The 15,633-nt window shown below is 36.0% G+C and overlaps 1 long non-coding RNA gene across 7 annotated transcripts in view; it reads right to left on the reverse strand.

The window, feature by feature from the left end:
- Positions 1-15,633, reverse strand: part of LOC109447115 (calcium/calmodulin-dependent protein kinase type II subunit delta) — a 473,975-nt gene that overhangs the window by 259,666 nt on the left and 198,676 nt on the right. For 6 of the 7 annotated variants that reach the window (XR_012497242.1, XR_012497241.1, XR_012497238.1 and 3 more), the window contains one exon: positions 7,037-7,099. The exons of the other annotated variant lie outside the window; for it this stretch is intronic. This is a non-coding gene — a long non-coding RNA (calcium/calmodulin-dependent protein kinase type II subunit delta). The remainder of the gene's footprint in view (positions 1-7,036; positions 7,100-15,633) is intronic. 7 annotated transcript variants of the gene reach the window in all.

Raw genomic sequence — 15,633 nt, forward strand, 5'->3', positions numbered from 1 at the left:
GATTTAAACAGATATTTTATCCAGAAATAAATTGAATTAACAATTTAAAATGCAGAACAGAAAAGGCTGCCAGTGTGCTAATAGCTCCATTTCCCTGATTAAGAGGGCTTTCTCCAAGACGGCATAAAGAATAGAACCCTCTTTGTCCTAAAATTCATTTGGACAGTAGTCTCTAAAGAGATAGATTCTAGAAGAACTCTCTCTTGTCTGAGGAATAGACATCCATCCCAGGTCCTGCTACTAAACTAATCTTCAAAAGTATTACTTTGCACGTGTATTTTGGTCATAAGCTCTTGTGGTTTCCTATTCTTACAGAATAAAAATTCCAAACCCCTAAGGCTGTCACTCAAAGTCACAATTTTTTCTGTAACTTCTTTAGTCTTATTCCTCCCCCTGCTACTTCCCTAAGTCCTGGGAGGCAGCATATTGGAGTTTGAGCTTCCACTCTGCTACTTAGTAGAGGTGTTGCTGCCTTAGCCAAGTCACTTCACCTTTCCGAGTTTCTATTTCTTCTTTGTCTATTTGTCAAAAGAAGATAGTGAAATTTGTCCTCTCCTCCTTTTATATCTGAGGAGAATCCCAAATGAAGCAAAATATTTTGTAAACTGTAAAGCACAATATACAGCCCACCTTGCAGTATCTGTGCTCCACCCATAATTATGGGCTCTTCTTCCCATAACCACTATTTACATTTCTCTTAGAAGTTATTTCTCTTTTTCCACAACATGCATGCTCTTTCCTCCCTATTTATCTAAATAAGAGCTTGCCTTTCTCCTAAAAGAAGTCAGTTGTTCTGTCCTAGCCTTCAAGAATCTCCACTGACCTCCCATGATTTCTTTTTACTTGGCACTTGGTCTTTGCTGCCTTAATGCCGTCATTCATCAATGTCTCACCAATTAGTTTGTAAACCCCAAAGAGGGAGAGATTGAATTTTACATTAATTAATATTAATGCATAACACTATAATTCATATTTAACTAACATTTATTGAATGCTTATGATGTGCCTGCTCTGTATCAAGGACAATCGTAGGTACTTTCCTGTTTGCTATCTCATTTAGTCCTCATAAGATACATACTACTATTATTAACATTTTGCACATATGGAGATGGAGATTCAGAGGAGTTACTCTTCATCTTATGGCTGGTAAGTGGCAGAGCTAAAAACTGATTCCTGGACAGATTTCAAAGCCCATGTTCTTTTCACCAAATTATATCATCTACTTTATTAAGTGTCAGTTGATGCCCATCCTGATCCTAATAATGGTAGGTAACTGGGGCATCAAATGGGGTCTCTAGTAGCTCAGAGCACTAACCATCTGGACCTTATTATAATTGACCATAAGGATTCATATCTGACTATTCATCCTACAAATGTATATTGCTCTGCCTTTTATTTATTTATTTATTTTTTATTTATTTATGTATTTATTTATTTATTTATTTATTTTTACATAGGTTAAGCATATAAAAAGCAAAGGAAATGATATGGATAAAATGTATAATCCAAAACTTAAATGTCCTTCGTATTATCATTATAATTACAGATATATTTACTTCCTTGTGCCCTAGTTTCCTCATATGAAAATGAGAATATCATTACCAACCTTATCGGGTAATGCAAAGATCAGCTGAGACATAGAACCTAAAATCTGCCTTAGTGGTTTTTATAATGATGGTGGAAAATACGCAGGAATCATGTCCAACAATTTAGTGCTTCTGCCACTATCAGATGAATATTTGCTTTGTAAAATCTCTGAATAGAGAATAACCTAAGCAATATAAGAGGACACAGATATTTGTATGGAAACAAAAATGGTTAAAACTACTTATAAAAAAGTAAACTCTTCATAGAAATCTTTAAGAATTTTTAAAATCTGCACTCTAGTGTACTTTCTGTTACTAGGATATTTTTAGCATAGAACTGTAAAAAATAAATTTCTATTGTTTAAGCCACATAGTATATTGTATTCTGTTACAGCTGCCCAAACTAACTGAGACACCCTGCTTATCCTGCCCCATTTTGCCAATAGCATACACAGGATGTGTACTTAGTAATGTTAAGTATGTAAGTAAATTTCACAGCAATACATTCAAAAATGGTCCTTGTAGCCCCCTAGATAACATATGAACCTATGTTGAGCTATTCCACCCTATCTGCAATAGCCAACACTTGTCTTGTGTACATGTAAAAAAGTGCAAACAAGAATTTCTTTCACCTTCCTTTCCAGAGGTTTGGTAAAACCTTTTGATTGGCTTGGAGAAGGTTTTTGAACAATGGTGACATAATCAGAACTTTGCTATAGGACAATTATCATGGTGAGCATGTGTAGAATCAAACAAAGGAGGAAGTGAGAATTGGGGAAATCATTTAGAACTCTACTAAAAAATGTGACATGAGAGTCAAAAAAGCAAGAAGCGAAAGATGGAGCCAGAGTACCACCCGGCCGCCTCTGAGGACAACATGCCCAAAAAGCAGGCTGCACAGGCACCAAAGCCCTGCTAAAGCGAATCCAGTCAGCCCCTGCACAATAGTTTCTCCACTGTAGTCATGGCTAGTCCTCACAACAAATCAGTGCAAGGGTCAGTCCCTCTCACTGACATGCAAATAGCAACCAAGACTCAACTACAATAGAAGGGCACATGCAACCAGCTCAGATGACCGGGGAGACTGTGCTATTGGGCCCCACAGGGCCCTTACTACATAAGTTCACTCTACTAAGACTGAGAGACATAGCAGCTCTACCTAATACATTGAAATAAACACAGGGAGGCAGTGAAACAGAGAGACACAGAAACATGTCCCAAATGAAAGAACAGAACAAAGCTCCAGAAAAAGAGCTAAACAAAATAGAGACAAGCAATCTACCAGATGCAGAGTGTCAAACACAGGTTATAAGGATGCTCACTGATCTCAGGGAGAACTTCAACAGAGAGATAGGAAACATACAAATGGAGACAGAAAACATTAAAAAAAAAGTCATAAATAAAGAATACAATAACTGAAATGAAGAATACATTATAGGGAATCAACAGTAGATTAGATGAAGTAGAGGATCCAAGCAATGATTTAAAAGGTAAGGTAACAGAAAACACCCAACCAGAACAGCAAAAAAGAAAAAATAATCCAAAAAAATGAGGAGAGTTTAAGGGGCCTATGGAACAACATCAAGCTTACCAACATTGGCATCATAGAGGTACCAGAAGGAGAAGAGAGAACAAGGAACTGAAACCTATTTGAAGAAGTAATGACTGAAAACTTCTCTAACCTGTGAAGGAAATACACATACAAGCCCAAGAAGTGCAGAGATCCCAAATGAGATGGACCCAAAAAGAGCCACACCAAGACACATCATAATTAAAATGCCAAAAGTTAAAGACAAAGAGAGAATTGTAAAAGCAGCAAGAGAAAGCAATTAGTTACCTAAAAGGGAGCTCTCATTAGACTGTCAGCTGATTTCTCAACAGAAATTTTGCAGGCTATAAGGGTTTGGCTCAAAATATTCAAAGTGATAAAAAGCAAGGACCTACAAACAGGATTACTCTACCCAGCAAAGCTATCATTTAGAATTGCAGCACAGATAAAGAGCTTCCCAGACAAGAAAAAGCTAAAGGAGTTCATCATCACCAAACTAGTATTACAAGAAATGTTAGAGGGACTTGAAGAAGAAAAAGAAGAAGAAGAAGAAGAAGAAGAAGAAGAAGAAGAAGAAGAAGAAGAAGAAGAAGAAGAGGAGGAGGAGGAGGAGGAGGAGGAGGAGGAGGAGGAGGAGGAGGAGGAGGAGGAGGAGGAGGAGGAGGAGGAGATGGGGGGGCAAAAATATGAATAATAAAATGGCAATAACTACATATCTATCAACAATTACTTTAAATATGAAGAAATCAAATGCTCCAATCAAAAGACATAGTGTGGCTGAATGGATAAGAAAACAAAACTCTTACATATGCTGCCTACAAGTCTCACTTCAGATTGAAAGACACACAGAGACTGAAGTAAAAGGGTGGAATAAGGTATTTCATGAAAATGGAAACAAACAAACAAAAAAGAGTCAGGGTAGCAATACTTATTCCTGACAAAATAGACTTCAAAACAAAGGCTATAACAAGACACAAAGAAGAACCCAGTAATATCACTTCTGGGCATTTAGTCAAAGAAACGCAAAACACAAATTTGAAGGGACGTGTGCATCCATGTGTTCCCTGCAGTATTATTTATAACAGCCACAATATGGAGACAGTCAGGGTGCCCATTAATGGAAGAATGGATAAAGAAGAGGTGGGACGTATATACAGTGGAATATTACTCAGCATTGGCTGAGTAACAAAATAAAAAGAATGAAATCTTGCCATTTGCAACAACATGAATGGACCTAGAGGTTACTGAGCTAAGTGGAGTAAATCAGACAGAGATAGACAAATGCTATATGATTCACTTATATGTGCAATCTGGAAAACAAAATAAACAAACAAATAAAATAGAAATAAACTTATAGATACAGAGAACATTTTGATGGCTGCCAGATGGGAGGCAGGTTGAGGGGATAGGTGAAAAAGGTGAAGGACGTAAGAAGTACAAATTGGGAGCTACAAAATCATCAGAGGAACGTAAAGTACAGCATAAGGAATACAGTCAATAATATTGCAGTCACTATGTATGGTGCCAAATAGGTATTAGATTTATTGGGCTAATCACTTCATAGGTTATATAAATGTCTAATCTCTATGTTGTACACCTGAAACAAAAATAAAGATTAAAGAAAAAAATAAATAATTTTCTTAAAAAAAGAAAGAAAAGCACATCCAAGCTAACTGCTGTTTTGTGTTTGTTTGTTTGTTTTCTGTTTGTTTTTTTGGTTTTGGGTTTTTGTTTTTGTTTTTTTGACCTGCATTCCAGAATTAGAAGCACATGAAGTATATCTGAAGCCAACCTTCAGCTTGAAGTCAAGCTCAGCCAGGCCCACTGCATCCCATCAAAAACATCTACACCTACAAATCCTTAGCAAGAAATTAATGCTTACTTTTGTAAGTCATTGCATTTTGAAGTAATGCATTGCACAGACTTCTGTAAGATGTATTTATACATTTAGTTTATATTCTGCTTAATAATTTCAGTACCTGAAATTTTGAGAGTTGAATCTGATTCTACTATCTGTATTCTGCTGGCTCTTCGGTGTGTATTTTCTTCTGTGTTTTGATTTTTTAACTGTTAATTTATATTATTTGAGATTTTAGGTATTCATTGAGGCCTATTTTGAGGATTTATCCGAAGAATAGTTACATTTGCTTCTTCTGCCTGGCATTTTGGGTACTATAAATCTAGAACTCTAAATTCCCAAACTGAGATTTTTTTTTTTAACAATTCAGGTCATATTGATTTGGCTACAAATTTTAATGATAGCTATTTTGTAGCTAAAATTCTTACAACAGATTGTTTTTATCTCCAACAAACACAAAATACTAAAACATACTTTTCCTTGCTGTCTCCTTAAGGTTAGGAAATTCAGACTTAACCAAAAGATGCACCCAGAGATATCCTCAGGTGAGACAGGATGCCCTGTATTAGACTTCCTTGCCCATAGGCTTGATCTCTTGTTCAAGGTGCTTTTCACAGTCACACAAATTAAGGCCTTCCATGTTGACCAACTGTCTTCAGAGCAAAAACAGTAAGTAGGCAGTGCTGTGCTTCTTTCTGGGTTTCTATTTTCATGTTGACTTTGACCTCCTTTCTTGCTAGCTAGTTAGTTTATTTTAAAAGACACATACAATGGAAGCAAGAATTTATGGTGGGGTAAAGACAGTCTATTCAATAAACAGTGCTGGGAAACCTGAACAGACACATGCAAAAAAATGAAGCTGGACCACCTCCTTACACCATATACAAGAATAAATTCAAAATGGGTTAAAGACTTAAATGTAAGATCTGAAACCATAAATCTCCTAGAAGAAAATATAGGAAGAAAGTTTACAGACTTTACTGGGAGTACGATTTTTACTGATATATCCCCTTGGGCAAGGGAAATAAGAAAAAAAAATAAACATGTGGGATTACATCAAACTAAAAAGCTTTTCACAGCAAAGGAAACCATCAATAAAACAAAAAGGGATCCTACTGAATGGGAGAAAATATTTGCCAATGATATATCCAATAAGGGGTTAATATCCAAAATTTATTAAAAAACCCACTCAGCTCAACTCCAAAAAAACAAACAACCCAATTAAAAAATAAACAGAGGACATGAAGAGACATTTTTCTAAAGAGGACATACAGATGGCAAACAGACATATGAAAAAATGCTCAACCTCCCTAATCATTAGAGAAATGCAAGTAAAAACCACAATGAGATACCACCTCACCCCAGTCAAAATGGCTATCATCAATAACTCAACAAACAACAAGTGCTGGTGAGGATGTGGAGAAAAGGGAACCCTCGTGCACTGTTGGTGGGATTGCAGATTGGTGCAGCCACTATGGAAAACAGTATGGAGGTATCTCAAACTGAAAATGGAACTACCTTATGACCCAGCAATTCCACTCCTAGGTGTCTATCTGGAGAAATCCAAAACTCTAATTTGAAAAAATTTATGCATCCCCATGTTTATTGCTGCACTATACACAATAGCCAAGACATGGAAACAACCGAAATGCCCATCGGTAGACGACTGGATTAAGAAACTGTGGTACATGTATACAACGGAGTATTATGCAGCCATAAAGAAGAATGAAATCTTGCCATTTGCAAAAACATGGATGGAACTAAAGGGTACTGAGCTAAGTGGAGTAAATCAGACAGAGAAAGACAAATACCATATGATCTCACTTATATGTGGAATCTAAAGAAAAGAATAAATGAATGAACTAATCAGAAACAGTCTCAGAGACATAGAGGAAAAACTGAGGGTTGCTAGATGGGAGGGGGTTGGGGATAAGGGAGAAGGTGAGGGGATTAGAAAGCACAATCGGTAACCACAAGATTGACACAGGGACATGAAAGTTAATTTGGGGAATGTAATCAATAATGTAAAGATAAGACACCTACCTTATTAGGGAGCCCACCTCGGGGATGATGTAGATGCCTGATCACTGCACTGTACACCTGAAACTGAAGGTGAACAATAATGAATGTCAGCTATAATTATACATATATATATGTATATATTTATTTATTTATTTACAAGAAGTGGAGTATAGCATTAGGAATAGAGACAGTGAAATGTAATGGCTGTATGCGATGTCAGAGGGGTAGTAGATTGGGGGAGAGGGTTATCACTTTGGGAGGGATATAAATGATACATATCTAACTATTACCTTGTTTAGTATACCTGAAACTAATTTAAATTTTTTTTAAATAAGTAAATAAAAGACAATCTAGAACTTCTATTTTTTTCAGCAAGAGGATCAATTAGGTTATCTAATCAGTCATATAACTGGAAATAGACTTTTCCACCTGCATTGTCTTTCATCAATTTCTTGAAATAGCCCATGGGCTGATGGCCTCTCCTCAGCTCTTTGTGTTATTCATTCAATCATTCATGCAATTAATATTTCTTACGTACCCACCAGGTACCAAGCACTTTTCTAGGTTCTGGGAATACAATAAGTAAACAATGCGGAATAAATCATTATGGGCTGATAGCTTGTTGTTGTTTTATTTAATTCTTTACTATAATTTTACTAAAGTCAAGCAAGAAAAGGGAAATAAACATGAGTAGCCAGTCAATGTTAACTCAAGTTCTCCCAAATACTATTCAGTTTCTATCTCTTTTATTGAGCGTAATACATTCTTTATTGTATTCATGTTATTATTTATGTACTTGTTATATACACCTGAAATATGTCATCATATGAATGAAAGCACTTTGTTAACTTTGATGGGCTAAGAAAGGTATCATTAATATTTCTGTTGTTACTAGGTTATAAACTCAGTGGCGGCAAGGAGTATATCAAAATTGTCATGTAAAATAATACGTTGTACTTAGCAAATGTCAGAGCAGGTTTTTCAATTGAAAAACTGGCCAGGGGAGGTAAGGCAGAGAATCTGATAGTCCCTCATCTATTAGAACTAGAAAGGACCAGAGCAGAAACCGAGTGAAATGACCTCAGTTTTCAGAGATAAACTGATAAACAGATAAAATGCCAAGTCCAAAGATGTGAAATTACTTGCTCAAGATTTTATGTTGGTATTTATAAATGCAATGGATTTAGCTACTATGCTAAAATCTTTTACTTTTTCCAATATTTTGTCTGTAGATGTTTTTGAATTTCCAATGCAGATGATCTTAATCATCCGCAAATAATGAAGCTTAATTTGCTAATTTCTAGTCTTTGTGATTTTAATGTTTTCCTGTATCTGCTGTACTGCCTGGAAGTTGACTACAAATCCCTTAACTTAAAAATCTTAAGTTCATGTTCAATACTATTGATTTTCAATATTCTCGCTGGTAATTATACTCTAATAAGAAATACCTTTATACTAATTACTATGTTTCAGGTACTATTTTTAATCCTCACAACAGCCCTATCCCTCTCTCCATTTTACAAATAAGGAAACGGAGGAGGTACAGAGAATTTAATAAATTAACCTAAATTTACAGTTAGTAGGGATAGATACAAAGTTGAATATTAGTGTTTTGTATTCAGAATATATATTTTTGATCTTGACATCCACTTGGTTTCCTTACTTAATTCTAAAATGTCTAGGGGTTAAAGCAGTCTAAACTATTAGGCCAAATAATTATATCAGACTACACAACCTTTTATATTATCTTCTCATGTAACTTGAAGTTGCCTTTTCCGCTTGCTTCCAGTTCCATGAAGACCAGTGATTGTTGCTTCATCAGTAACTTCATAACTCAAAAGAGGTTCTAATGTAACTCAAAGCTTATGTTTAAGTTATATTTGATATGCCCACCTTGTAGAAGCCATTTGATGACTTTGTAGTTTGTAATTGTTAATATATTTGAAGACCTTTAAATATGAAGAGAGTTCAGAATTGTTTAATATATTTAAACCCCAAATCTGTTAAGCACATTAAAATGATATATTTTCATATAATCCTTCCATTACAAAAATGACTACACTGCAATTTAATAATGTGTTTACACACTATTTGTGAGAGAATGATTTCCTAGGACATGGGTTATATCTTTTCACCTTTGCATCTTCAGTGTCCAGAATGGTGCCTGGCATATAGCAGTACTCCATAACTTTGTTGAATTAATAAAAATCAGCAACCCCGGGGGCAGGCATAATTGTCTCTAATTGTCAGATGTAGAAAAGTTTACAAGAATTGATATGACCTCAAAATTACAAAATTTGTCAGTAACAGAACCAGAATTTAACTTCATATTTTTTATTCAAAGTATAGTCTTCCATTAAACCACACTATTAATAGAAAAAACTTTACTGTATATTTTAACACCTCAACCATGACTAAAAATCATATGACTTCCTGCATCATTTGCATAACAAAACAAAAAGTTTAATGAAATAGAGTAGAAATACTAAACTTAATGTCAAATTTATAAACTGATCTCTAAATAAAATGTTTATTTTATAAATACAGTAATATATGTCAGAAAACCATCCCAGATTTTTTTCTTACTAGAAAAGTCCTTATTTTTCTCTCAAAAATGACATCTTTTGCCAACTCTGAATTCCAGAAAGTGTTAATGAAAAGCTGTGCAAAAATTTTTTTCAAATTCATTTTTGCATGAGAAAATCATGGAAAACTAGAGATATGCCACAATATCAAAGACAGGCTAAACATTGTATAATTTCAAAAGAAAATTCGAAGACATTAAGATGTGTAAGTATGACTTATCCCTGGCAAGAGAGATGGTCATAAACAGACTTCTTGTTATCATGTGGGGAAAGCAAGGTGATGACATTGAGTCATCATGGATTCACTTGAAGTAGACTCTACCAAACAAACCTAAGGACGGTGCCATAGAGAAAGTTAATGGGACATTTAACATGATCTCAGACAAGTAATAAAATGCCATACAATCTCTCAGGTAACAAAATCAAAAGACACACAATAAAATGTCTCATGATATCCTATGGACAAGATGAGGCCATTAGGATTAACTACAATACAGAATAATAGTTGGTAGAACAACTATAATTATTCATGTTGACTCCTTGTTGCCATAACCACTAGGTCAGTCATCCCTGTTTTCCTGGGAATAAAGAGAGATGGTGACAAGGGTGAAGAGTTTTTGGGAAAATAGCAAACATGCAGAATGAAATTACCTTCATCAAGGACTACATCTAAACAGAGGCATGTCAGTTCAGTGTAGTTCTAGACTGAATGTCGAGAGTCAGAGAAATAATATCTTTAAGGCAGTTTCAGAAACATACGAGGTCTGACAATTAAGTTAGAGAACTTGTTGCAATGATGTTGCTAACTTTTTTTGGTATCAGAGGGATTATTCTTTATGAATTTGTACCAACTGGACAGTTAACCAAATTTACTATTTGGAAATGCTGAAAAGGCTGCGTGAAAAAGTCATACGACCTGAACTTTTCGCCAACAATTCATGGCCCTTGCATCACAACAATGCACCAGCTCACACAGCAGGGGCTGTGAGGGTGTTTTTAGCCAGTAAAAAAATAAGTGCATTGGAACACCCTACTCACTTAATCTGGCCCCCAATAACTTCTTTCTTTACCTGAAGATAAAGGAAATATTGAAAGGAAGACATATTGATGACATTCAGAACATCAAGGGTAATATGATGACAGCTCTGATGGCCATTCAAGAAAAAGAGTTCCAAAATTGCTTTGAAGGGTGGACTAGGTGCTGGTGGTGGTGCATAGCTTCCCAAGGGGAGTACTTCGAAGGTGACCATAGTGATATTCAGTAATGAGGTATGTAACACTTTTTCTAGGATGAGTTCACGAACTTAATTGTCTGACCCCATAGACTGGAGAAGATAGAAGATTTCAATACAGACTTGAGTCCTTCCAGGAATCCCACCCAGAAACAAAGAGCAAGAGGCAAAAGGCAGGTCACATTTTCTCTCCTCTCACCATGAGAAAACTGCTTCAGGATTAAACAGAAAAGTCAGCTCTCCATAATAAAAAAAACACACAGCGTTCAACAAGGTTACCAATAACCTCCACATTGCTAACACTTCCATTTCTGTCTTCATTTTTCTTGGCCTGTCAGCAACACTCCATAGGCACTACTAGTCCTTGTTGACATCCAGGACAGCAGCCTCTATAGCAGACTCTTTGTCAGTCTCCTTTAGTCCTTTCTCCTTATCTTAGTATTGTAGCGGCTCAGGAACAAGTCCCTAGTTTTCTTCTCCTCTTTATCTACACTGACTGACCTGGAGAACTCATCCAATCTCATGGTCTTAAATGCCATCTCTATTTTAACATCTCAAATTGTTATCTCTAGCTCAGACCTCTCTCCTGAAGTCCAGACTCATATCCAACAGCTGAGTCAACATCTCCAGTTGGATGTCTAGTAGATATCTCAAAATGGGTATGTCTAAAACTGAACTCTGTTTTCCCTCTGAAACTTGCTTCACCCACAGTCTTTACCATCTCAGCTTCTATCAACTTACTCCTTCCAGTTGCTGAGGTCAAAATTTTTGGAGTCACCCTTCTTTTTCTCATGCAACACCCAATCTGCCAGGAATTCCCGTTAGATCTATTTATGAAATAACGTCCAGAATCTGGCCAGTTCTTGTTACTGCTCCCATCCCAGGCCAAAGCTCCCAAAACCTTTCCTCTGGACTCTTACAACAACTTCCTGCATTTAGACTTCCTGTGTCTAATCTATCTTCCCTGTAGTATGTTCTCAGTACAAGTGCCAAAATGACCCTTTTAAATCTCGGTCAGAACATTTTATCCCACAGTTTAAAACCCTCCAACAGCTTTCTGTTTCTCTGAGTAAAAGCCAAAGTCCTACAAAACGTACTAAGCTCAACATAACCTAGTCCTCCAATAATTCTCTGGCCTCTTATTATTGCCTCATTATTGACTTTGCTCCTTGCTGTTGTTACTCAGAGATGCCAGACTTACTTCTACCTTAGAGCCTTTACTCTTTTCCTTCTGCCTGGAACCCCCCGCCCCCGTCTCGTCCCAATCCCACGTCTACATGATTCAATTCTTCACCTCTTTCAAGGCTTTACTCAAACCTTACCTTCTCACTGAGGTCCCCCTTGATCAGTTAACTTAATACAACAGTTTGTCTATCTACTTCATGAATTTCTCATCTCTCTTACATTTCTACTCTGCTTTTTCCCACAGTAATTATGAGCTTCTAAGAAACAACTTAATTTACTTGTTGATTTGTTTTAATGATAATTATCTAATTCTCTGTGCTAGAAGAATAGCTCCATGAGGACAGTGTCCTTTGTGTGGTTTTTTTTTTCCTCATTAATGTACTCCAATCACTTTAGAAGAGTGCCTAGAACATAGTCAGTGGTCAGTAAATATTTGCTGTACTAATGCTGTTTAGAACCTTCCCCACTTGCACCTTGTCACCATATCCTAGATGTAAGAAAATTAGAGCTCTGCATTCTCCCACCAGGACAGAGAAATTCCTGATAGTGAATAAATCCAAGCAAAGACCGGGACCTGATATCAAAGGAATTCCAGACCAGCTGCCCCTGAGAGCATCAGAGCATCAGAAAGAGCATCTTTCATTCTTTGGACAGGAAGTGCCAGTTCTCTTTCCTTATCTCCAGGACATCACTGTAGGGGTATTGATATAATGCCTGATTGGTTCTCCCCTGGTTTGGGGGTCAGGGAACCCTACTTTTGCAAGTATAAAATAATCCTTCCCATTAGCTGGGATAAAGCCAAACCATATTTGACAGTATAAAAAAAAGATGATTGATTTCAACCTATCCTATTCACCATTACTTCCATTAAAAGTGCTGTACACACTCACACAAGGCGGTCTGAAAGAAAATGTGTCATGGCCACCTACTGTTTCCCTAGGGAATTCCTAAAGGCTTACCTTCTGTCTCTATGAATCTAACTTATGACTTTTCCTGGTTTCTTCTCCCCACACTGGTAACATTCCTAGCTAATTCCCTTTTAGATGTCCCTTTGGCATTGACCTTTTCCCCTTTGGGATAGAACTTCCTTTGTCTATTTTCTTGGAGAGCCTTTTAAACATTATCAAGTGGTACCACACCATCCCTAAATCATACTGGTCATCTGAAATTCTACCTTGTCAGATTTGTTCCATATCCAGTCACAGCTGAATGAGAATAAGAATTTGAAAACCTAGGTGAAATATTCCAGTGGTTTCTGCTGTCATCTTTTTGGCCCAATTCTGTTCAACCTATTCCCTCAACGACTTGAATAATTACATAATAACATGCTTGTCAAATTTGCAGGTGAAAAATAGCTGGTAGAAATAACTAATATTTTAGATGATTTAAGTGATACCTGAGAAAAGTGATTGTGATACTGAAAGGTTATATATTGATTTATTCATTCATTAAGTAATCTTGAATGCCTACTCTGTGAAAAGCCTTAAGCAAATCATTAAGGATACAGGATGCTCGCATATGAAATTGCTGAAAAAATTGAATATATTACTTATTATTTTGCTATCATTAACTAATAGTATAATAGTGTTAGAACTTATTTTTAATAATAACATATGAATATGACAATTATATAATTATTATTACAATAATGAATACAATAATATATTATAATATAACAATATGTCATATTATTAATATGGCAGTATTTAATTTGACTCCATGTTACTAATAGTAGTAACATTACATACATAGTAAATCCTTTTTATATGATAATCTTACATATATCAGAATTCCAGTGAAAGCTAAAATGTCATTTTCATGACAGCAAGGATCCATTACCTCCATATATGATTTCTAGTTAAATAAAAAAGTAAAAGAGATCAAATATATAGTGATAGAGGGGAAAAAAATTTTTTTTAATAAAAACTTTTAAATATTTGAAAAATAATAAATATAGAATCCTTCTAAAATTCTGCACTTTTCCTCTATCTTTATAATTCCTTTGTTCACATCATATCTAGTAGGTAGTTCATTAGTATGCATCTCTACTGAGTTTTTGTAAAGCATTAAGTCCACTTTCATTGAAATAAAAACTGTACTTTCTTGGTAATATTTTATTAGCTTTGATAATATTTATTCAAATTATTTATCTATAGTATGAACTATAATTGGCATAAATGACTTGGTAACTAACACAGTGCCTGCAAACCTACAACTCACTAATTGGAAGAGAAGTATGAGTACTAGAGGGTAGCCAACCAGCCACAAGCGTGCTGTTGCCATCAATCAGAATGTCTTATAGAGGGGATAAAGAGTGGCACAGTCTTACAAGTCGGGTAATGTAGTTAATTGGTTAAGAAGCTGGTTAAGATAATTCTAACTGAACACTAAACCAAATTGTGTATAGCTTCCAGAGTTTTCTCTCTAGAAAACTCACCCAAACATTATAGTCTCCTCCTTAAAAATCCTTTCATGGCCGCAATATAAAGCTAAGCTCTATGGACAGAATGATATTTAAAAGATGAAATTTGACTTATCCAAGAATAAGTTATTTATTCTTGGATAAGTTCAATTTTATCTCTCAAATATCCCTTCAGGTTAGTTATTATTGAGTTCTGGGTGGTTTATGTGAAAAAAAAATTAATTGCAGAACTAATTGTGGCCTAGGTGATGTTTTATCCTGCTCCAAGGATGATTTGGATTTACCTCTGGGCATAGGTGAGAGCACTAGCAATGAAACTTCACCTTAAGTCATTTATAGTGATCGAGTCTCCAGAAAGCCAGATGTTATTTCTGGCTCACTGTCCTGTCTTGAGTAGAGGACTTTGAGTTCCCATTCAAAGCATGAGAGATTTATGTACTGGGGTTCCCCATCCAGAGTGGGCCTTGAACCTTGTATTTGCACTTTCAGCTGCCTCTGCCTGAATTGGCAGAAATTCTTGGATGACAAAGGCTCTTCCTGTCTGTCACTCACCCCTCTGAGTTTTCTTTTCCTAAATCTGACCTTGTGATTCCTCCCTGCATTGATAGTGTTCCTCTTTCTTCAAGCAGATGCTAATGCTTTACTTAGTAAAGTACTGATTTGCATCACTTCTTCCTGCATTATTGTATTCATCCCACCCTTAATTCCTTGCAAATAAAGAAAATGAGGCCGCAGAGCTGAGGCCAGAAGAGCGAAGTACTATATCTGTTTCTGTCACTTGTTAGATGTGTTATCTTGGGCACCTCTCTCATAGACTTATTTTCCTATAAATAAAGATAAGATATCACCTGGTTAGAATGACTATCATCAACAAGACAAATAGTAACAAGTGTTGGAGAGGCTGTGGAGAAAAAGGAACCCTCATACACTGTTGGTGGCAATGCAGACTGGTGTAGCCGTTATGGAAGGCAGTGTGGAGGTTCCTCAAAAAATTACGAATAGAATTGCCATATGACCCAGCAATCCCTCTCCTGGGTATATACCAAAAAAATCTGAAAACATTTATCCATAAAGATATATGTGTTCCAATGTTCATTGCAGCTTTATTTACGGTGGCCAAGACATGGAAACAACCAAAGTGTCCTTCGATAGATGAATGGATAAAGAAGATGTGGTAAATATACACAATGGAAT

The sequence above is a fragment of the Rhinolophus sinicus genome, linkage group LG06, assembly GCF_036562045.2.
Source record: "Rhinolophus sinicus isolate RSC01 linkage group LG06, ASM3656204v1, whole genome shotgun sequence".
NCBI lineage: Eukaryota > Metazoa > Chordata > Mammalia > Chiroptera > Rhinolophidae > Rhinolophus > Rhinolophus sinicus.